Source organism: Manihot esculenta, chromosome 10 (assembly GCF_001659605.2).
Source record: "Manihot esculenta cultivar AM560-2 chromosome 10, M.esculenta_v8, whole genome shotgun sequence".
Lineage (NCBI taxonomy): Eukaryota > Viridiplantae > Streptophyta > Magnoliopsida > Malpighiales > Euphorbiaceae > Manihot > Manihot esculenta.
This window is the reverse complement of record NC_035170.2, coordinates 17,101,536-17,127,366: the sequence shown is the minus strand read 5'-3', so window position 1 is coordinate 17,127,366 and position 25,831 is coordinate 17,101,536. Positions and strand designations below refer to the sequence as shown.

The following is a 25,831-nucleotide window of genomic DNA, read 5'->3' as shown; positions in this document are numbered from 1 at the left end:
AAAAATAATTAAATTTATATATTACACTGGAAGTTGGAGAAAATTTACATATTACACTGGAAGTTGGAGAAAATTTACATATAATGTTTATTTATGCAATGCACTGAACAAAAATTTATAAATATATTATTACTCTTTTCTTTTTCTTCTTATTCATCCTAAAAAAAATACGGTAAAAATAAAAAATAAATATGAATTAAAATTTTCATATATTGTAATGTAGCACTCGCTTTAGTTGTATCATTTAAAATATCATCTGAGAGAGATTCTTTTTGCATTTTTTTTCCTGCAATGACAAAAAATTATTATGATTAGACGACTTCGAAAAATATTCAACCAATGGAAAAAGTTGAAGACATACTCTAATCTTGCTTTTTTGATAGTTGATTCTAGCTAACATTAAATCGTCAACTAAATCAGGTTGAAATTGAGAAGAGTCAATGGTCAATGCTGAAGGACAAGTAGTAGAATGTGTAACGATTCGAAAATCGGACCGCTACCGGCGCTAGGATTCGGGTCGACTTAAGGCCGCCGAGACCCGTAGCAAGCCTGACATGCATCCTGAAAACCTGCTTAATCCCATACATGATCAACAACATACATAAAAATTAAAACTTTTCTTTCCATGAACATTAACCAAACTCAACCTGTGCATAAACATTTACATAACATTGACCCCTCTGTGGGATCTCATCAGTGTCCCCAATGGGTGACATAACATATGCTGAGTTGGTTACATAAACATCATAAGAATCTCTAAGATCATGTATTAAAAGGGATACAACAATCTATGGTCAAGCACACCACTAACATCCATATACCTCATCTCATTACATAACTATACTGATTAAGACTTTACATTATAATATGATCATGTCCATTACTAGCTATTACATAAACAAAACTTCATTACTCTATCCAGACTCCTGCTCTATCCTGTACCTGCAAGCCTGGGGGTAAAGGGAGAGGGGTGAGCTAAAAGCCCAGTGAGTAAAGCTATTAAAACACATTAACACTATGCTCTATGAAATGCATCATAACACAGACAATTCACATAAGGGTTGGGTGAACTTGTCACCAATTAGTCCAAGCTAACATGGTGCCAGGCCGTAGCATGGGGTCCTGGTCTTCCTGTCATACATACATTACTTACCATTATTCCAGGGCCTCCTTTGGGCTCCTAGTCTTCGAGTCCACAATCGTGCCAGGCCGTAGAATGGGGTCCTGGTCTTTCATTTTCGTGCCAGGCCGTAGAATGGGGTCCTGGTCTTTCATTTTCGTGCCAGGCCGTAGAATGGGGTCCTGGTCTTCCTGTCATGGACTAATTGGTCATCCAACATTCACCCACATCAACAACACATGATGCAATGCGGCATATTCGTGAAACTAATGCAATCACCCTATTGCATAATCATGATGCATGAAACATGATAAAACATTTAATTTTAAAAGATTGAGTTTAGTTCCACTCACCTCTGGCAGACTCTGACAACACCGAAGCAGCTGAACTCACTGCTGGGGTCCTCGATTCCTCGGGTCCGAACCTACACAGGTGGACTCAAATGAGGGACCAAACATACTTGAACATGACTCTAAAACATCCCCCAAAAACCCCCTAAAACATCATGAAAACATCACATAAAAACATGCAAGAAATGGCTGAACAGGGCACTTTCGGCGGCAGGTTCGGCGGCCGAAAGTCCCTCCAGAGCCGAAAGTCAGGCACTTTCGGCGGCCGAAAGTCCCAGACAGATCCGAAAGTCTTCTTTCGGGGGCAAGCTTCGGCAGCCGAATGCTGCCTCCACAAGGGGGGTTCAGCGGCCGAAAGTTCCTTCGGCTGCCGAACCTGGTTTCTCCCAAAAGGGCAGAAACTTGGCTCACATGAGCCTCTTGCCTCCCAAAACCTCAAATCATGCATAAAGCTCAACTAGGACATGCATACAAGTTCCTAGAGGTCTCAAACAATCATATACCCCAACTACAACACTTCAAACACACACAATCAACACACATTGTCCAAAACATCAATATTAACCCATAACTCAACATATATCCTAACATGCATTTCTACCCAAAGAACTCATAAAATCTTACTTAAAACACATAAGGAGCTTAAGATCGGCTCTTACCTCTTGAAGATCGAGAGGGAGACGACCTAAACTTGGAGATCTACGAAAATGAGCTCCTGAGTTCCCAAAGCTCCAAAAACTTGTTTCAAACGTTCAAAACCTTCAATGCAAGCTTAAAACTCAAGAAAAATGGTGGGGATTTGAAGGAAGAACACTAGATTTGGAAGAGGGAGGTCGGAAGCTAGCTGTGGCCGAAAATGGGAGAAAGCTCGCCCATTTCGGCCAAGTGACCCTTTTATAGGTGGCTGGCCAGACCACGTTCGGGGGCCGAAAGTGCTTCCGCATGCATGCCATGTTCGGCGGCCGAACTTGAGTTTCGGTGGCCGAACCTGGACTTCCCTCACTCATTCTTTCGGGGGCCTAACGTGCCTCCAAAACGCATGCATGTTCGGCGGCCGAACTTGACTTTCGACGGCCGAACCTGGGTTTTCCTCCAAGGACTTTTCATGCAAACACTCATTTAATTTCATACTTAAAACCATTAAAACATGAAAACATTTTACAAAAACATGATTTTACCCTACTAGAGGCTTCCGACATCCGAGATTCCACCGGACGGTAGGAATTCCGATACCGGAGTTTAGCCAGGTATTACATTCTCCCCCCCTTAAGAACATTCGTCCCCGAATGTTCCTCAACTAGCACATGCATAGCAAACAACATAACATACTTACAAAAACACATAAACTCACAATAAACTAACCTTAGAAAAGATAAGGGTACTGCTGGAGCATGGACTCCCGTGTCTCCCAGGTGCATTCTTCCATATTGGGGTGGTTCCACTGGACTTTCACCATCGGGATTTCCTTGTTTCTCAGCTTCCTGATCTGGGTGTCTAGGATCCGTACTGGCTGCTCAACATAGGTGAGATCCTCTTGGATCTCCACATCAGGCTCACTAAGAACCTTGCCCGGATCTGACACGAATTTTCTCAACATAGAAACATGGAAAACCGGATGGATTCTCTCCATTGAAGCAGGTAAATCCAGCTTGTACGATACGTTCCCAATCTTTTGCAAGACTTCAAAGGGTTCGATGTACCGCGGAGCCAGCTTACCTTTCTTCCCGAACCGAATCACTCCTTTCATTGGAGACACCTTAAGCAATACCAGATCCCCCTCCTGAAACTCTACTTGCCTTCTGCGGATGTCTGCATAACTCTTCTGTCTGCTTGCAGCAGTCTTGATTCTCTCTCTGATTAAGGGTACTACCCTGCTGGTGATCTCTACTAGCTCAGGCCCTGCCAAGGCCTTTTCCCCAACTTCTTCCCAGCAAACAGGTGACCTGCACTTCCTCCCATATAAAGCTTCATATGGAGCCATCCCGATGCTAGCATGATGACTGTTATTGTAGGCAAACTCCACCAAAGGTAGATGCTGCCTCCAAGAACCGCCAAAGTCCAGCACACACATCCTTAGCATATCTTCTATGGTCTGGATGGTCCTCTCTGACTGTCCGTCTGTCTGTGGGTGGAAGGCAGTGCTGAAATCCAACCTAGTACCCATAGCATTCTGCAGACTCCGCCAAAACCTGGAGGTGAACTGGGGCCCTCTATCTGACACTATAGAAACAGGAACCCCATGCAGTTTGACTATCTCATCAACGTACACCTGCGCCAACTTGTCCACAGAATAGCCACTCCTGACAGGGATGAAGTGAGCAGATTTGGTGAGTCTGTCCACAATCACCCATATGGAGTCCAATCTGTTGGACGTTGCCGGTAACCCCACTACGAAGTCCATAGCTATATTCTCCCATTTCCACTCTGGAATAGGTAGCGGGTTAAGCATTCCAGCCGGCTTCTGATGTTCCAGCTTCACCCTATGACATATCTCGCAGGCTGACACAAACTGTGCCACTTCTCTCTTCATAGCTGGCCACCAATAAACTTTCTTCAGATCTTGATACATCTTGGTTGCTCCGGGGTGAATGCTGTATCTTGCATTATGAGCCTCTCTCATAATGTCTCCTTTTAGCCCTATGTCATCTGGTACACACAATCGACTCCCATAGCGGAGGATCCCCCTATTGTCAAATCTGAACTCACTATCCCTGCCTGACTGAACAGTCCTGGCAATCTTCACTAACTCTGGGTCCTCATGATGTTTCTGAGCCACCTGCTCCAGAAACACGGGTGTCACTTTCATCTGAGCAACCAAGGCACCTGTACCAGACAACTCCAACTGTAGACCTTCATCAATGAGCTTGTAAAACTCCTTCACCACTGGTCTCCTCTCTGCCGTGATGTGGGATAGACTGCCTAGTGACTTCCGACTTAGGGCGTCTGCCACAACATTCTCCTTACCTGGATGATACTGAATCTTGCAATCATAGTCACTCAGCAGCTCTACCCATCTCCTCTGTCTCAAGTTCAAATCTCTTTGACTCAGGATGTATTGCAGGCTCTTATGATCTGTAAAGATCTCACATTTAACCCCATAGAGGTAGTGTCTCCACATCTTGAGTGCAAAGATTACTGCTGCCATCTCCAGGTCATGTGTGGGGTAATTCAAATCATGCTTCTTCAGCTGTCTAGAAGCATAAGCAATCACCCTCTCATTCTGCATAAGCACACAACCCAGTCCCACACGGGATGCATTACAAAAGACTACAAAGTCTGCATCACTAGATGGCAGAGCTAACACTGGTGCTGAAGTCAACCTCTTCTTAAGCTCTTCAAAACTCTCTTCGCACTGTTCGGTCCACAGAAACTTCTGATTCTTCTTGGTTAGTCTGGTCAGAGGAGCTGCTATCTTTGAGAAGTCCTGAACGAGCCTCCTGTAGTAACCTGCCAAACCCAAGAAACTCCTGATCTCTGTCACTGAAGTGGGTCTAGGCCAGTTAGCCACAGTTTCTGTCTTCTTGGGGTCCACCTCAATCCCATTCTCTGATACTACATGTCCCAAGAACGAAATGCTCCTTAGCCAGAACTCACACTTGGAGAACTTGGCATACAAGCCATGTTCCCTCAAGGTCCGTAGAACCAACCTCAGATGATGGGCATGCTCCTCTGCATTCCTAGAATACACCAAGATATCATCTATGAAGACAATAACGAAGTGATCCAGGTACTGGCTAAATACTCTGTTCATGAGATCCATGAATGCTGCAGGGGCATTAGTTAACCCGAACGGCATCACAAGGAACTCAAAATGCCCATATCTGGTCCTGAAAACTATCTTTGGTACGTCCTCTTCCCTGATCCTCAACTGATGATACCCGGACCTCAGATCTATTTTGGAGAAACAATCCGCTCCTGTTAGCTGGTCGAATAGATCGTCGATCCTTGGCAATGGGTACTTGTTCTTGGTAGTGACTTTGTTCAACTGTCTGTAGTCGATACAAAGTCTAAGGGATCCATCCTTCTTTCTCACAAACAAAACTGGAGCACCCCAGGGTGAGGTACTCGGTCGGATGAAGCCCTTGTCTACCAGCTCCTGCAACTGCTCCTTCAACTCTTTCAATTCTGCTGGCGCCATCCTGTAGGGAGGGATAGAGATCGGTCGGGTTCCAGGCATCAGTTCTATCTCGAACTCTATCTCCCTAGCAGGTGGTAGACCTGGCAGCTCGTCTGGGAACACATCTAAGAACTCTCTAACCACTGGCACCGAGGCGGGCTCTCTGACCTGACTGCTAAGCTCTCTCACATGAGCCAAATACCCCTGACATCCCCTCCTGAGCAACCTACGAGCCTGAAGAGCTGATATCAGACCTCTAGGTGTACCCCTCCTGTCTCCTCTGAAGACAACCTCAGACCCATCCTGACCTCTGAACCTGACTACCTTGTCCCTGCAGTCCAAGGTAGCACCATGGGTAGATAACCAGTCCATCCCTAGAATGACGTCAAAATCTATCAAATCTAGAACCACTAGGTCGGCGGACAAGCATCTTCCCTCAACAAACACAGGACTACACTGGCAGACTGACTCTGCCACAGATGGATCACACTTGGGTCCACTGACCCAGAGAGGACACTCTAACCCGGAAGTCATCAGACCCAACCTCCCCACGGCTCTCGGAGCGATAAAAGAATGAGATGCACCAGGGTCCATCAAGGCATACACATCTGAACAACCAATGATTAAGTTACCTGCCACCACGGTGTTAGATGCATCTGCCTCCTGCTGTGTCATTGTGAAGATCCGCGCCGGAGCTATGGACCTTCACCTCTGAAACCCGCTGAAGAAGAGGTTGCCCCTCTCCCTCTGCCTCTGCCACTGGCCTGAGTCATGGCTGGAGCTGCTGGCTGCGCCACACTGCCTGAAGCTGTCTGCTGGGACTGAGCCATCGGGACTGCTCTTGAACAATCTCGAGCCATATGTCCCTCCTGACCACATCTGAAACAGGCATTCGTCCCAAACCGACATACTCCCCTGTGTGGCTTACCACACCTCGCACAAACTGCATTATCCGCACCAGAGCTTGAGCCACTCCCAAATCCCAGACTGGACTTGACTTTATTCCAGAACTTGTTCTTCTTACCCTTGGGCTTACCCCATCTCTTACTGCCTGAAGCTGCTGCACTCAGGGTAGAGGGATCTAATCTTCCCCCACCCGGAGTTTTAGAACCGGAAGACTGTGCCACTGACTGCTTAACTGTCCCCTGAACGATGGCACTGGCCTCCATTTTCCTGGCCATATCCACTATGGCATGGAAGCTCTCCCTATCCACTGACTGGATCAAGGAGGAATACCTGGAATGAAGTTTCATGACATACCTCCTTGACCTCTTTGAATCTGTGTCCAGACTCTGTCCAGAAAAAGGCAACAGCTCCATAAATCTGTCGGTGTACTCCTCCACACTCATTTCATCCGTCTGCCTCAACTGTTCAAACTCTATCATCTTCAGCTCCCTTGAACTATCGGGAAAAGCCCATCCTGCAAACTCATTTGCAAACTCTTCCCAAGTCATGCTGTCCACTCTCGGGTTCACATAATTCTTGAACCACTCCCGCGCCTTCTTGCACTTAAGCGTGAACCCGGCCATCTGAATGGCTCTACTGTCATCAGCCCCAATCTCATTTGTGATTACTTTAACCCTTTCAAGATACACAAATGGGTCATCCCCTTTTTCATACTGAGGAGCACCCAATTTCATGTAGTCGGTCATCTTAACCTTGCTCCCACTGGCTGAGCTAGGTCTAGGTGGCTGAACAACTGGGGCTGCTGGTTCTGCAGGTGGTGGAGGTGGTGCAACATTTTCTGAGGTAGGGTTTTCTGGATTTGGATAGTAGGGTGGAGGTGGATACATTGGGTACTGAGAGTATGGTGGGTAGTATGGTGGGTATGGCATCTGTGTGGGATAAGGGGTGAAACTAGGGTAATCCGATGTACCTCCCATCGAATACCCGGGATGTTGCGAGAAATGTGGGTAGTGAGGTGGCTGTACAAATCCCGAGGCCTGAGTGCCTCCTTGGGACTCTCCCATACCTTCCTCTGACATGCTAACTCCCAGACTGCCATCCCTCCTCTGCTCTACATCCATCTCATCCCCCATGCTCTCAGACATTCCTCCCTGAACTGTTCCTCTGACTGATCTGCTTCTACCCAGATCCAAAGACCTTCTAGGGTCTCTTGCTGCTCTTTCTCGGTTAGACCTACTAGACATTGCCCTAGGCAATGCTGGAGGACGGGCGCTCATGCCCTCATCCTCGGGTGGTACTCCAGTCAATCTTGCTGATCGACGAGTTCCTCTCATCCTGTTTTCTGAAAAACAGTGCACATCACAAGCAACATTAGCATCATATGGTTCATGTGGGCACACATGAACCCGCATCACATGCATCACATATCATAGCATATCATTAATGCACATGCATATTATCATGGCATTTCACATCATCATGCAAGACAGGACTCCACATCCTATCCTAGTGGACATGATCTTTTCCTATTGTGCTTGACCTTCTATGACATCTATGAGCCCGACACTCTAGGTCCGACCATATGAACCTAGGGCTCTGATACCATTCTGTAACGACCCGAAAATCGGACCGCTACCGGCGCTAGGATCCGGGTCAACTTAAGGCCGCCGGGACCCGTAGCAAGCCTGACATACATCCTGAAAACCTGCTTAATCCCATACATGATCAACAACATACATAAAAATTAAAACTTTTCTTTCCATGAACATTAACCAAACTCAACCTGTGCATAAACATTTACATAACATTGATCCCTCTGTGGGATCTCATCAGTGTCCCCAATGGGTGACATAACATATGCTGAGTTGGTTACATAAACATCATAAGAATCTCTAAGATCATGTATTAAAAGGGATACAACAATCTATGGTCAAGCACACCACTAACATCCATATACCTCATCTCATTACATAACTATACTGATTAAGACTTTACATTACAATATGATCATGTCCATTACTAGCTATTACATAAACAAAACTTCATTACTCTATCCGGACTCCTGCTCTATCCTGTACCTGCAAGCCTGGGGGTAAAGGGAGAGGGGTGAGCTAAAAGCCCAGTGAGTAGAGCTATTAAAACACATTAACACTATACTCTATGAAATGCATCATAACACAGACAATTCACATAAGGGTTGGGTGAACTTGTCACCAATTAGTCCAAGCTAACATGGTGCCAGGCCGTAGCATGGGGTCCTGGTCTTCCTGTCATACATACATTACTTACCATTATTCCAGGGCCTCCTCTGGGCTCCTGGTCTTCGAGTCCACAATCGTGCCAGGCCGTAGAATGGGGTCCTGGTCTTTCATTTTCGTGCCAGGCCGTAGAATGGGGTCCTGGTCTTCCTGTCATGGACTAATTGGGTCATCCAACATTCACCCACATCAACAACACATGATGCAATGCGGCATATTCGTGAAACTAATGCAATCACCCTATTGCATAATCATGATGCATGAAACATGATAAAACATTTAATTTTAAAAGATTAAGTTTAGTTCCACTCACCTCTGGCAGACTCTGACAACACCGAAGCAGCTGAACTCACTGCTGGGGTCCTCGGTTCCTCGGGTCCGAACCTACACAGGTGGACTCAAATGAGGGACCAAACATACTTGAACATGACTCTAAAACATCCCCCAAAAACCCCCTAAAACATCATGAAAACATCACATAAAAACATGCAAGAAATGGCTGAACAGGGCACTTTCGGCGGCAGGTTCGGCGGCCGAAAGTCCCTCCAGAGCCGAAAGTCAGGCAGGTTCGGCGGCACCTTCGGCGGCCGAAACTCCCAGACAGATCCGAAAGTCTTCTTTCGGGGGCAAGCTTCGGCAGCCGAATGCTGCCTCCACAAGGGGGTTCGGCGGCCGAAACTCCTTCGGCGGCCGAACCTGGTTTCTGCCAGAAGGGCAGAAACTTGGTTCACATGAACCTCTTGCCTCCCAAAACCTCAAATCATGCATAAATCTCAACTAAAACATGCATACAAGTTCCTAGGGGTCTCAAACAGTCATATACCCCAACTACAACACTTCAAACACACACAATCAACACACATTGTTCAAAACATCAATATTAACCCATAACTCAACATATAACCTAACATGCATTTCTACCCAAAGAACTCATAAAATCTTACTTAAAACACATAAGGAGCTTAAGATCGGCTCTTACCTCTTGAAGATCGAGAGGGAGACGACCTAAACTTGGAGATCCACGAAAATGAGCTCCTGAGTTCCCAAAGCTCCAAAACTTGTTTCAAAAGTTCAAAACCTTCAATGCAAGCTTAAAACTCAAGAAAAATGGTGGGGATTTGAAGGAAGAACACTAGATTTGGAAAGGGAGGTCGGAAGCTTGCTGTGGCCGAAAATGGGAGAAAGCTCGCCCATTTCGGCCAAGTGACCCTTTTATAGGTGGCTGGCCAGGCCACGTTCGGGGGCCGAAAGTGCTTCCGCATGCATGCCATGTTCGGCGGCCGAACTTGAGTTTCGGCGGCCGAACCTGGACTTCCCTCACTCATGCTTTCGGGGGCCTAACGTGCCTCCAAAACGCATGCATGTTCGGCGGCCGAACTTGACTTTCGGCGGCCGAACCTGGGTTTTCCTCCAAGGACTTTTCATGCAAAAACTCATTTAATTTCATACTTAAAACATAAAAACATTAAAACATTTTTATAAAACATGATTCTACCCTTCTAGAGGTCTCCGACATCCGAGATTCCACCGGACGGTAGGAATTCCGATACCGGAGTCTAGCCGGGTATTACATTCTCCCCCCTTAAGAACATTCGTCCCCGAATGTTCCTCAACTAGCACATGCATAGCAAACAACATAACATACACATAAACACATAGAGACTAACCTTAAAAGAGATGAGGATATTGCCGGAGCATAGACTCCCGTGTCTCCCAAGTGCATTCTTCCATATTGTGGTGGTTCCACAGGACTTTCACCATCGGGATTTCCTTGTTTCTCAGCTTCCTGATCTGGGTGTCTAGGATCCGTACTGGCTGCTCAACATAGGTGAGATCCTCTTGGATCTCCACATCAGGCTCACTAAGAACCTTGCCCGGATCTGACACGAATTTTCTCAACATAGAAACATGGAAAACCGGATGGATTCTCTCCATTGAAGCAGGTAAATCCAGCTTGTACGATACATTCCCAATCTTTTGCAAGACTTCAAAGGGTCCGATGTACCGCGGAGCCAGCTTACCTTTCTTCCCGAACCGAACCACTCCTTTCATTGGAGACACCTTAAGCAATACCAGATCCCCCTCCTGAAACTCTACTAGCCTTCTGCGGATGTCTGCATAACTCTTCTGTCTGCTTGCAGCAGTCTTGATTCTTTCTCTGATTAAGGGTACCACCCTGCTGGTGATCTCTACTAGCTCAGGCCCTGCCAAGGCCTTTTCTCCAACTTCTTCCCAGCAAACAGGTGACCTGCACTTCCTTCCATATAAAGCTTCATATGGAGCCATCCCGATGCTAGCATGATGGCTGTTATTGTAGGCAAACTCCACCAAAGGTAGATGCTGCCTCCAAGAACCGCCAAAGTCCAGCACACACATTCTCAGCATATCTTCTATGGTCTGGATGGTCCTCTCTGACTGTCCGTCTGTCTGTGGATGGAAGGCAGTGCTGAAATCCAACCTAGTACCCATGGCATTCTGCAGACTCCGCCAAAACCTGGAGGTGAACTGGGGCCCTCTATCTGACACTATAGAAACAGGAACCCCATGCAGTCTGACTATCTCATCAACGTACACCTGCGCCAACTTGTCCACAGAATAGCCACTCCTGACAGGGATGAAGTGAGCAGATTTGGTGAGTCTGTCCACAATCACCCATATGGAGTCCAATCTGTTGGACGTCGCCGGTAACCCCACTACGAAGTCCATAGCTATATTCTCCCATTTCCACTCTGGAATAGGTAGCGGGTTAAGCATTCCAGCCGGCTTCTGATGTTCCAGCTTCACCCTCTGACATACTTCGCAGGCTGACACAAACTGTGCCACTTCTCTCTTCATAGCTGGCCACCAATAAACTTTCTTCAGATCTTGATACATCTTGGTGGCTCCGGGGTGAATGCTGTATCTTGCATTATGAGCCTCTCTCATAATGTCTCCTTTTAGCCCTATGTCATCTGGTACACACAATCGACTCCCATAGCGGAGGATCCCCTTATTGTCGAATCTGAACTCACTGTCCTTGCCTGACTGAACAGTCCTGGCAATCTTCACTAACTCTGGGTCCTCATGCTGTTTCTGAGCCACCTGCTCCAGAAACACGGGTGTCACTTTCATCTGAGCAACCAAGGCACCTGTACCAGACAACTCCAACTGTAGACCTTCCTCAATGAGCTTGTAAAACTCCTTCACCACTGGTCTCCTCTCTGCCGTGATGTGGGATAGACTGCCTAGTGACTTCCGGCTTAGGGCGTCTGCCACGACATTCGCCTTACCCGGATGATACTGAATCTTGCAATCATAGTCACTCAGCAGCTCTACCCATCTCCTCTGTCTCAAATTCAAATCTCTTTGACTCAGGATGTATTGCAGGCTCTTATGATCTGTAAAGATCTCACATTTAACCCCATAGAGGTAGTGCCTCCACATCTTGAGTGCAAAGATTACTGCTGCCATCTCAAGGTCATGTGTGGGGTAATTCAACTCATGCTTCTTCAGCTGCCTAGAAGCATAAGCAATCACCCTCTCATTCTGCATAAGCACACAACCCAGTCCCACACGGGACGCATCACAAAAGACTGTAAAGTCCTCATCACTAGATGGCAGAGCTAACACTGGTGCTGAAGTCAACCTCTTCTTAAGCTCTTCAAAACTCTCTTCGCACTGGTCGGTCCACAGAAACTTCTGATTCTTCCTGGTTAGTCTGGTCAGAGGAGCTGCTATTTTGAGAAGTCCTGAACGAACCTCCTGTAGTAACCTGCCAAACCCAAGAAACTCCTGATCTCTGTCACTGAAGTGGGTCTAGGCCAGTTAGCCACAGTTTCTGTCTTCTTGGGGTCCACCTCAATCCCATTCTCTGATACTACATGTCCCAAGAACGAAATGCTCCTTAGCCAGAACTCACACTTGGAGAACTTGGCATACAAGCCATGTTCCCTCAAGGTCCGTAGAACCAACCTCAGATGATGGGCATGCTCCTCTGCATTCCTAGAATACACCAAGATATCATCTATGAAGACAATAACGAAGTGATCCAGGTACTGGCTAAATACTCTGTTCATGAGATCCATGAATGCTGCAGGGGCATTAGTTAACCCGAACGGCATCACAAGGAACTCAAAATGCCCATATCTGGTCCTGAAAACTATCTTTGGTACGTCCTCTTCCCTGATCCTCAACTGATGATACCCGGACCTCAGATCTATTTTGGAGAAACAATCCGCTCCTGTTAGCTGGTCGAATAGATCGTCGATCCTTGGCAATGGGTACTTGTTCTTGGTAGTGACTTTGTTCAACTGTCTGTAGTCGATACAAAGTCTAAGGGATCCATCCTTCTTTCTCACAAACAAAACTGGAGCACCCCAGGGTGAGGTACTCGGTCGGATGAAGCCCTTGTCTACCAGCTCCTGCAACTGCTCCTTCAACTCTTTCAATTCTGCTGGCGCCATCCTGTAGGGAGGGATAGAGATCGGTCGGGTTCCAGGCATCAGTTCTATCTCGAACTCTATCTCCCTAGCAGGTGGTAGACCTGGCAGCTCGTCTGGGAACACATCTAAGAACTCTCTAACCACTGGCACCGAGGCGGGCTCTCTGACCTGACTGCTAAGCTCTCTCACATGAGCCAAATACCCCTGACATCCCCTCCTGAGCAACCTACGAGCCTGAAGAGCTGATATCAGACCTCTAGGTGTACCCCTCCTGTCTCCTCTGAAGACAACCTCAGACCCATCCTGACCTCTGAACCTGACTACCTTGTCCCTGCAGTCCAAGGTAGCACCATGGGTAGATAACCAGTCCATCCCTAGAATGACGTCAAAATCTATCAAATCTAGAACCACTAGGTCGGCGGACAAGCATCTTCCCTCAACAAACACAGGACTACACTGGCAGACTGACTCTGCCACAGATGGATCACACTTGGGTCCACTGACCCAGAGAGGACACTCTAACCCGGAAGTCATCAGACCCAACCTCCCCACGGCTCTCGGAGCGATAAAAGAATGAGATGCACCAGGGTCCATCAAGGCATACACATCTGAACAACCAATGATTAAGTTACCTGCCACCACGGTGTTAGATGCATCTGCCTCCTGCTGTGTCATTGTGAAGATCCGCGCCGGAGCTATGGACCTTCACCTCTGAAACCCGCTGAAGAAGAGGTTGCCCCTCTCCCTCTGCCTCTGCCACTGGCCTGAGTCATGGCTGGAGCTGCTGGCTGCGCCACACTGCCTGAAGCTGTCTGCTGGGACTGAGCCATCGGGACTGCTCTTGAACAATCTCGAGCCATATGTCCCTCCTGACCACATCTGAAACAGGCATTCGTCCCAAACCGACATACTCCCCTGTGTGGCTTACCACACCTCGCACAAACTGCATTATCCGCACCAGAGCTTGAGCCACTCCCAAATCCCAGACTGGACTTGACTTTATTCCAGAACTTGTTCTTCTTACCCTTGGGCTTACCCCATCTCTTACTGCCTGAAGCTGCTGCACTCAGGGTAGAGGGATCTAATCTTCCCCCACCCGGAGTTTTAGAACCGGAAGACTGTGCCACTGACTGCTTAACTGTCCCCTGAACGATGGCACTGGCCTCCATTTTCCTGGCCATATCCACTATGGCATGGAAGCTCTCCCTATCCACTGACTGGATCAAGGAGGAATACCTGGAATGAAGTTTCATGACATACCTCCTTGACCTCTTTGAATCTGTGTCCAGACTCTGTCCAGAAAAAGGCAACAGCTCCATAAATCTGTCGGTGTACTCCTCCACACTCATTTCATCCGTCTGCCTCAACTGTTCAAACTCTATCATCTTCAGCTCCCTTGAACTATCGGGAAAAGCCCATCCTGCAAACTCATTTGCAAACTCTTCCCAAGTCATGCTGTCCACTCTCGGGTTCACATAATTCTTGAACCACTCCCGCGCCTTCTTGCACTTAAGCGTGAACCCGGCCATCTGAATGGCTCTACTGTCATCAGCCCCAATCTCATTTGTGATTACTTTAACCCTTTCAAGATACACAAATGGGTCATCCCCTTTTTCATACTGAGGAGCACCCAATTTCATGTAGTCGGTCATCTTAACCTTGCTCCCACTGGCTGAGCTAGGTCTAGGTGGCTGAACAACTGGGGCTGCTGGTTCTGCAGGTGGTGGAGGTGGTGCAACATTTTCTGAGGTAGGGTTTTCTGGATTTGGATAGTAGGGTGGAGGTGGATACATTGGGTACTGAGAGTATGGTGGGTAGTATGGTGGGTATGGCATCTGTGTGGGATAAGGGGTGAAACTAGGGTAATCCGATGTACCTCCCATCGAATACCCGGGATGTTGCGAGAAATGTGGGTAGTGAGGTGGCTGTACAAATCCCGAGGCCTGAGTGCCTCCTTGGGACTCTCCCATACCTTCCTCTGACATGCTAACTCCCAGACTGCCATCCCTCCTCTGCTCTACATCCATCTCATCCCCCATGCTCTCAGACATTCCTCCCTGAACTGTTCCTCTGACTGATCTGCTTCTACCCAGATCCAAAGACCTTCTAGGGTCTCTTGCTGCTCTTTCTCGGTTAGACCTACTAGACATTGCCCTAGGCAATGCTGGAGGACGGGCGCTCATGCCCTCATCCTCGGGTGGTACTCCAGTCAATCTTGCTGATCGACGAGTTCCTCTCATCCTGTTTTCTGAAAAACAGTGCACATCACAAGCAACATTAGCATCATATGGTTCATGTGGGCACACATGAACCCGCATCACATGCATCACATATCATAGCATATCATTAATGCACATGCATATTATCATGGCATTTCACATCATCATGCAAGACAGGACTCCACATCCTATCCTAGTGGACATGATCTTTTCCTATTGTGCTTGACCTTCTATGACATCTATGAGCCCGACACTCTAGGTCCGACCATATGAACCTAGGGCTCTGATACCATTCTGTAACGACCCGAAAATCGGACCGCTACCGGCGCTAGGATCCGGGTCAACTTAAGGCCGCCGGGACCCGTAGCAAGCCTGACATACATCCTGAAAACCTGCTTAATCCCATACATGATCAACAACATACATAAAAATTAAAACTTTTCTTTCCATGAACATTAACCAAACTCAACCTGTGCATAAACATTTACATAACATTGATCCCTCTGTGGGATCTCATCAGTGTCCCCAATGGGTGACATAACATATGCTGAGTTGGTTACATAAACATCATAAGAATCTCTAAGATCATGTATTAAAAGGGATACAACAATCTATGGTCAAGCACACCACTAACATCCATATACCTCATCTCATTACATAACTATACTGATTAAGACTTTACATTACAATATGATCATGTCCATTACTAGCTATTACATAAACAAAACTTCATTACTCTATCCGGACTCCTGCTCTATCCTGTACCTGCAAGCCTGGGGGTAAAGGGAGAGGGGTGAGCTAAAAGCCCAGTGAGTAGAGCTATTAAAACACATTAACACTATACTCTATGAAATGCATCATAACACAGACAATTCACATAAGGGTTGGGTGAACTTGTCACCAATTAGTCCAAGCTAACATGGTGCCAGGCCGTAGCATGGGGTCCTGGTCTTCCTGTCATACATACATTACTTACCATTATTCCAGGGCCTCCTCTGGGCTCCTGGTCTTCGAGTCCACAATCGTGCCAGGCCGTAGAATGGGGTCCTGGTCTTTCATTTTCGTGCCAGGCCGTAGAATGGGGTCCTGGTCTTCCTGTCATGGACTAATTGGGTCATCCAACATTCACCCACATCAACAACACATGATGCAATGCGGCATATTCGTGAAACTAATGCAATCACCCTATTGCATAATCATGATGCATGAAACATGATAAAACATTTAATTTTAAAAGATTAAGTTTAGTTCCACTCACCTCTGGCAGACTCTGACAACACCGAAGCAGCTGAACTCACTGCTGGGGTCCTCGGTTCCTCGGGTCCGAACCTACACAGGTGGACTCAAATGAGGGACCAAACATACTTGAACATGACTCTAAAACATCCCCCAAAAACCCCCTAAAACATCATGAAAACATCACATAAAAACATGCAAGAAATGGCTGAACAGGGCACTTTCGGCGGCAGGTTCGGCGGCCGAAAGTCCCTCCAGAGCCGAAAGTCAGGCACTTTCGGCGGCACCTTCGGCGGCCGAAAGTCCCAGACAGATCCGAAAGTCTTCTTTCGGGGGCAAGCTTCGGCAGCCGAATGCTGCCTCCACAAGGGGGGTTCGGCGGCCGAAAGTTCCTTCGGCTGCCAAACCTGGTTTCTCCCAAAAGGGCAGAAACTTGGCTCACATGAGCCTCTTGCCTCCCAAAACCTCAAATCATGCATAAAGCTCAACTAGGACATGCATACAAGTTCCTAGGGGTCTCAAACAATCATATACCCCAACTACAACACTTCAAACACACACAATCAACACACATTGTCCAAAACATCAATATTAACCCATAACTCAACATATATCCTAACATGCATTTCTACCCAAAGAACTCATAAAATCTTACTTAAAACACATAAGGAGCTTAAGATCGGCTCTTACCTCTTGAAGATCGAGAGGGAGACGACCTAAACTTGGAGATCTACGAAAATGAGCTCCTGAGTTCCCAAAGCTCCAAAAACTTGTTTCAAACGTTCAAAACCTTCAATGCAAGCTTAAAACTCAAGAAAAATGGTGGGGATTTGAAGGAAGAACACTAGATTTGGAAGAGGGAGGTCGGAAGCTAGCTGTGGCCGAAAATGGGAGAAAGCTCGCCCATTTCGGCCAAGTGACCCTTTTATAGGTGGCTGGCCAGGCCACGTTCGGGGGCCGAAAGTGCTTCCGCATGCATGCCATGTTCGGCGGCCGAACTTGAGTTTCGGCGGCCGAACCTGGACTTCCCTCACTCATGCTTTCGGGGGCCTAACGTGCCTCCAAAACGCATGCATGTTCGGCGGCCGAACTTGACTTTCGGCGGCCGAACGTGGGTTTTCCTCCAAGGACTTTTCATGCAAACACTCATTTAATTTCATACTTAAAACCATTAAAACATGAAAACATTTTACAAAAACATGATTTTACCCTACTAGAGGCTTCCGACATCCGAGATTCCACCGGACGGTAGGAATTCCGATACCGGAGTCTAGCCGGGTATTACAGAATGTAACACCCCCTACCCGGTTATTTGATTAACTGAGCCGGAGACATTACATTCTGTAATAATTCGCTTATTTTTCCTTTCTATCATGTACATTATGGTTTTTTTTTTTTTTTAAAACCAAAAATCCGGCAGAGTTTTCCCTAAAATATGGACTTAATTCCACCTGTGAAAAGTAATATCACACTTCTATTAATTTCAACCTTAACCCCTAAACTTCTTTCAACATCAACACAATTTCAATGATCAAAACACTTCATAACATTTCATTAATCTCAACACAGAAACTTATACTAATCATCCACATTTACACCAAAATTAAAATAAAATATTTAACTATATCCATTTCAAACCATATTCAACTTTATCTCTAGAACTTTATGTACATGCCATGATTTCCAAAAGTAACTGTATATAAACTTTACAAATTAAACCCCAATGTAGTTAATGATGTAACTCTGATTGGGTTGATGCAGATCTTGATCTGCTGCTACCTGGATCCACAACCTGCGCGAGGAAAAATAAATTCCTACGCGCTAAGCAAATTGCTTAGCGGTGCTCAATTTTTTTTTTATAAATAAAATATTTAAATCAAAATTCATGGAATAACAGTAATCCAAACAAATGACAATAAACTATATAACAAATAATTTGATATAAATCCAAATCATACTCTTATTTCACATATATACGTATTTTCATTTCATAATCATGTAAAAGGTTTTATTTTCTCTTAATACTTTTATTTCTTTATTATGTTTCGGTTGGCCCCTATAAATTTAAATGGGACTGTTAAGTCAGATAAGAAAACTGTAACTGTAGAGCACAAAGTGCCAAATAACTGTATGGCTCAAAAGCCGATTCTATAACTGTAGGATACCTCATTGTATCCCAAGAGTCAGTGTAACTGTAGTGCAGTACTGCAAAATATATATGGCATGCCACACCCTTAAACTAACTCACAATTCCCACCAAACTTATTAGGGCCAGACTTTAAATAATTCATACATTTAAACAGGGGGACAAAACTTGTTAATTACCTATTATTCTTTTTATTATTATTATTATTATTTTTTCTAATCTAATATTTTTTTTTATTTATCACAATATACCTTATTTCATTTTTCTTTTTAATTCCTATTTTTATCTTATATTATTCTTATTATTCTTCCACATCAGATTTACACTATGTCTCATTTTTCTTATTCCTTTAATTTCTTTTTTTTTTCATCTAATCTAATATCTCTTCTTTTTTTTTTTTTTTTTTTTTTTATTGTCACTATATCTATCCAAACTATTTTTCTATCAAAGAAAATAGAATCATTCCATTATATCCATAACTTAGCTTTTGGTGAAATTACATATTAATTTTAAAATGTTCTATCTATTATTTCTCAACCTTGATTATACTAATATAATTAATCTCTTAATCACTTGTCTATTTCTACTAGGGTAGTAAAATTTCAAAGAGAACATAAATATCAATTTCTTGAATTTATTAAAATAGAGTTGAGCACAAACCTTAGAATTTCCAAAATATTCTACAAGCTTTAATTCTCTACTCTTCCTTTTCTTTCCCTTTGGAACTTCCACTTTTCCTTTCCACTTCTTCCTCATGAAAAAAATAAACCAATAAATCAAATTAATATAATATTTCTCATAGATATTATACATAAAAATGATAAGAGACACTTCTACATCAAAACCCCTAACATACCTTTAAATTTTCAAACCCTTGGTTACTATTCACTCTCCCTCAACCTTGAATTTTCTCTTTGATTTCCCTTCTTTTCTTCAAATTCTTCTTTGAAAATATGTTGGGAGAAGATGGAAAGTTGATTAGAGGTGGAATTTTGAAGAAATTTGGTGTAGAAGAGAAAAGATGAAGAATTGGGAATTTTGTTTTGGGTTCACGGGAGAAGAAGAAAACAAATGGAGAATGGGTTTCCTCTTCCCTTTTCTTTTCTTTATTTTCTTTCTTTCTTTTCTTTTCTTTTTTTTTTCTTTCTTTCTTTTCTTTTCTTTTTTTTTTGTTTTATTTTATTTTATTTATTATTATTTTTTTTTTTTGGTTGTGCCACTTGGCTTTAAATTAAAAATTAATTTTTTTTTTCTTTTCTTTTCTTCTTTTCTTTTCTTTTCTCTTTTCTTTTTAATTCTTCTTTTTCATTTATTTATTTATTTTTAATTTATTTTTGGGATGTTACATAGAATCTTCAATATCAAACATGTCTAACATTTTATGAATATGTTCTTTCAATTTTTTTTTTTTTTTTTTAGGAATGGGTTTGAACAAAAACAAGACTCTAAGACTGAGAATGAGTAACCACTGACTAAAAGCTGATTGATGCATCATCATGAGTAAAAAAATTTGAGTTACTCTAAAAATAATTTCAGAGGTGCTTTTTACTCGGTAGCTCAAAACGATTTGAAATATTTTCTCAGTATTATATATTTTGTCACAATTGATAAAATTGATGCTCTGTTGCTTATGCTATTAATTAATGTAGATGCAGGAACTCCAATGAGATCTATAGCAAGCCTTCCAAATATAATAAATGTAGCAATTCTCGTTGTATCTTAAACAACAATACTTAGTTTATACCTACATAGTAACGAATACATAAGTAACATTTTTAATTATTTTTTTAACTTAAAAAAACTATAATCAGTGAAAATAAAATACTAAGGCATTGAGATTGCTTCAACATCTCACATTTATTGTTACACCAAATAGTATCAATATAATTCTTTGTGCTACTCTTGCAATAAGGACAGACTTTATACCACTAACTAGTTGTTGGATCTATATTTTTTATTGTTCCTTGCATGTGAACTTAATACCTTTTTATAAAATAAATTAATCAATATTCAAATTATTTTTAAAAGGATAGAAAATAAAAATATATAAATACCTTCTCAGTATGAATATTTAATGAAAGCAATTCTTCAATAGTTCTTCTATTAGCATTTTTCTCTGCTTCTATATTAATTGGAGGTTCTTCAATTGCTCATGCTTTTTCAATCTTTGTTATATTTTTAGGTAGGCTACAATGAAAAATCATAAAAAAAAATATATTCAATAAAAATTTGAATAACATATATCCATATAATAGCACACTAATTTGATGTATTACTTTTTTATGAAATCAACCACTTCTGTGATTTAGGATAAATGTGAATTTTTGTGGATAAAGTGCTATTAATATTAACATCATCTACAAAAAAAAAAGAATAATTTATTAATTTTATAAGAAGTTTCTAGATATTTAAATGCAATTAAAATTTTTAAATACATCTAAAAGATTTAACTGACATCGCAATGAATGCTGCAATGATAGAACCATTTTGCTCCTCTTCAAAAACCTCGGATGCTAGGAAATCAATTCCAATTTTTTCCTACAGCGTAACACTCATCTTTTCTTGTCTATATAAAAAGCAAAATGTAAAAGTAAAGTAAAGATGATAAAATAGTAAGAAAATATTAAATAATTTTATTATTATACTTTGCATTCTTTAGTTTAATCTCTCTTTTTCAACCGATCTTACTATCTATGCGAATGGTTTGGATATGTACAATAAAAATAATTTTTCTAAAAATATCTATTTACATGAAATAAATAAGTATTCACAATTTATTTTTAAAAATAATAAAAAAAATGATGAGTTTATTATTCATTGATAAACTAAACAGTAGATTAAACCTATTAGAAATGTATCATTATCACATACTTTACCAATTTTTTCAAATTCTAAAAAAGTAAATCGATCAAATGGTATGATCGTTTTAACTGAGTCTATTTTCTTAATGGATGCATTTCGCATCAATTTTATGCGGAAAAGATGATGGGTAAGTTTATAATTTCTTTGAGACGACAACACAACAAAACCAAATATGTAATACGCATCGCATTGCCTTTAGCTAGCAAAGGTTTAAAAATATCAATGTTTTGCTTTTTGACGAATCCTTGCATTGTGTCGCCTTGTAAAAGTTAAACATTATATAACGTAATGAGATAATGAGTAAAAAAGAAAATGTTTTTAAGTTCATATCTTTTCATCAATCATTAGAAGATCAAAATTGAACAAATAAGTATAGGGGCTATAAAAGTCCTATGTTCTTGCGATTCTTATTTTAATTCGAATATTTTTGTTGTTTTGATTGATGGGAGTTAACAATACTTATGACATTATTCTGTGATCAAAAGAAAAAAATGTTAGCTATTATGGAAAAGAAGTAAATAACTCATCAAAAATTTCTTTGTATATAATGTTTTTTGCATAAATATTATTTATACTTTTTTCCTTAGCAAAGTCACATGGTAATCTTATTTTGATTTCTTTTTTTGAAGTTATTCTAGATAAAGCAATATGTAATTGACCATGATAAAACATATTTTCATTTAAAAAATGCCAACTTAATTTAAAATTTGACCTTGGTTTTTATTAATAGCCATACAATAATAAACTTTAATAGGGAATTATCTTCTCCTCAATATAAATGGCCATTTTCTATTAGTTATTGATAAAATTATTTTTGAAATGTAAACTTTATTATATGCAAATGAACCTGTAATAATTATAACTGTAATAACACGACTTCTTAAATCAGTAATTATTAATCTAGTTCCATTACACAGGCTTATACTAGAGTTTAAATTTCTAAGCAACATTATCGGAGCATTAATTTTTAAATTTAATTCATGCTGAGGAAAACAATTAAATTCTAAAGTATTTAAAAATTCATCAGAATACAAAATTTCTAGCCCATCTAAGTTAGCTGATGTTTTACAAATAGAATCAAAACTATAATAAGTTTTTTCTTCAAATGACACCATGGAAAGCATTTTTTAATTAATTTCATATGCTATTTCATTTTTTTGGCGTAACGATTGTTCTCTATTTTAAATACAAAGGATCACCATACTTTTTCGAGAAGTTCGGATAAACTGCATAAATAATGTCGGTAAAAGGATCACCATCATTTTTAATTAGCAATTCTTCTTGTATTTTTATTCAATTATTTTCATCATTTATATAAGGCATACTAACAGTTTTAGCTATATCATCTCCAATAGATAAAATCCAAGTAGCTAAATTTTGCATACAACCATTTATATTCATAATAAAATTTTCTTCTGAAAGGCGCATGTTTATTTTCAGTTGATGAATTTTAAAATATTTCCAAAGATGAGATTTAGTTATTGATGCATTCAAAGTGTCTTCTTTAGTTCTATTAACAACTACATTCAATATTTGTCTAAAATCTCCACCAAACAATACAATTTTTCCACCAAAGGGGTTTGTCATTTTCAATCGAATCATTTGCTAAGATATCTCTTAATGATTTATCAACAACTTCAAAACGATGTATATGGCTCATAGATGCTTCATCCCATATTATAAGGAAAATTTCTCTTATAAGTGTAGCCAATTGAGTGCATTTTTTGATATCACATGTTGAGTTTTCATCTATTTCTATAGGAATTTTAAAATTTTGAGTGTGCTGTACGACCTTCAAATAAAAGCGAAGCGAAAATACCTAAAGAAGCGACTATTAAAACAATACGCCCTTCTGATATAAGCCATGATAGAATTATTCATATAAGTATATTTTTTCTAGTCCCTTTATTACCATAAACAAAAAAAAGTTGGCCATCATTATTATTTACAGATGCCCAAACGTCATATTAGATTGTCTTTTGTTCTAAATTAAGAGTAGCAATCATTCGATCGTGATCAATTTTCAATTTCTCTGTATCATAATTTAGTTCTTCAAGTAAAAGTCTATTATTAATATTAGGAAATAAAAAAGGGTCTAGTTGCGGTAAGTCATAATCTGATAATGAAGTTAAATTTTTATTAAAATATTTTTCTAATTCAAATAGAACATGATTTTTCAAATGTCTTTATGAAATCATGCTTTTAGGAATGCCTAACAAATTTTTTATACTATATTTAATGTCGTCATAAAAAAATCTCCAAAGAGAAACTTCATAGAAAATAATTATAGTTACAAATAGATGTCTCAACTGAAATGAAGTAGTTTAAAGTGTAGCCTCTTGTAATGCATCTGATATGTTAGATGAACAATACCATTCACTTTTTTTATTTCATCAAAATTTGTTGCCCCTTTCATAACATTCAATAATATTCTCAAATAATAAAACTCATTTGCATTTGGATGGACATAAGGCATTCTATTGTACAACGTCCTTGTTTTAGTCTAGTCCAAATTTTATCTTTTCAATTCCATACCCATTACAATGGAAATTAAATATAAGTTAATAATCTAGCATTTTCAAATATAGAATTAGCATACATCTATTACGTTAACATAGTTTTTCTTTTTAAATCTGGTGTATTAACAATAGGTTTTAAGTTTTGATTTTGTCTATTAAAAAATTGTAAATTTAAGAGGTAAATGAACAAATAAATGTTCAACAGCTGGCTCTCTATAGTGAATTGAAAATTTGAATAATCTCTATACAGTTTCGCAAGGCAAAATATACCGACAATCTAAATAATTTTTAATTTCATATGTAACTTAAGTGGAAGATTTCTCTGCAGCATTTTCATTATTAGTTTGTATAACTGTCTTATTCTATCATATCCTTTGTTAATATATTAAAATAAATATTTAAGCAAAGTAGTAATACGATACAATTCAACATTTATATGTACTACATACTTAACAATTAAATTTATATTATATGGAACAACGAACCTGTTATTTATTTTATGACCTTTCTTCTCTACAAATGATCTAGTATTTCTTCATCTATATATTGTAAATATGTTTTTATCAATTATTGTCTCAGGTGCAAATTTTTTGGGATAAAATTTGGAACAACCACCTTTATACATACACGGAGAACGTTGGTTCATTTCACTGCATGGTCCATGAATCATAAAGTTAGAAACTATATCAAAACCAATACGATCATATTTTTGACATGGTAATTCAGCATATATAATGGAATCGAGCTCTACAGACGTTTTAATTTTATTATCTTTTTCTAATCAAACTAAACAATACACATGTAGTAAACCTCGTTTTTGAAATTCAATTGTATATAAAATAGCTACGATATGACCAAAATAGCTATATTTTTTATATCAATCACTAAACAATCAAGTTTAGCCTCAAAACTCAAGTAACAATATGAGATCTAACTTCTGGATGTTGGCAAAAAATCTTACTTAACATGCATTTTATTTCGATCCAAATAGGATTACATATAAAAATAATAAATAAATCTGAATGTCTAAAATTTACATATAGCCATCGCATTATGGTAATATTATAACATATATCTAGGACCTCCTATGTAAGTCGAAGGTAAAATAGCAGACTTACCAATATTGTTTCCATCATAATCTCCTCTAAGAAATGCCTCCTTAATTTCAAAATAAATTTTAGATTGGAACTACTATTGATTATGTCGAATAAAATCTAGACGTTCTTCTTCCACATGTAATACCCGGCTAGACTCCAGTGTCGGAATTCCAACTTTCCGGCGGAATCCCCATTGGAATCCGAAATCTCGGATACCGGAACCTCTTAGTAGGGTAAAATATGTTTTTACAAAATGTTTTTTTTTTTTTATGATTTTATTGATTGGTTTTGAGTTAAAGTTTTAAAATGAAACAAAAAATGTTTTGAGGGGCAAGCCCAGGTTCGGCTGCCGAACATGGTGCTGCTGCGGGAGCTCTTTCGGCCCCCGAAGGTGGTCTGGCCAGCCACCTATAAGAGGCCTCCAATCTGAAAATGGGAGAGTTTTCTCTCTCTATTTTTGGGCAAAGGTGAGTTCTTGCCCTCCCTTTGATGATTTTATGTTTTCCTTCAAATTTTCATGAGCTTTTCAAATTTTCATGAGCTTTCGTTTATTTTTGAAGTTTTAAGCTTGAATCCAAAG

At 41.0% G+C, this 25,831-nt stretch overlaps 1 long non-coding RNA gene across 4 annotated transcripts; it reads right to left on the bottom strand.

Annotated features, from left to right (window-relative positions):
- Positions 1-1,522: 1,522 nt before the first annotated feature.
- Positions 1,523-19,913, bottom strand: LOC110607311. Of its 4 annotated transcripts, none has more exons than XR_006352267.1 (4): positions 19,630-19,913; positions 19,434-19,520; positions 18,370-18,419; positions 1,523-1,544 (listed from the first exon to the last, which is right to left on the bottom strand). It is a non-coding gene; the product is annotated as an uncharacterized LOC110607311 (long non-coding RNA). The 4 variants fall into 4 exon arrangements; XR_006352266.1 differs by lacking the exon at positions 1,523-1,544 and adding an exon at positions 16,660-16,720; XR_006352265.1 differs by lacking the exon at positions 1,523-1,544 and having other exon boundaries at positions 18,007-18,419.
- Positions 19,914-25,831: the final 5,918 nt, after the last annotated feature.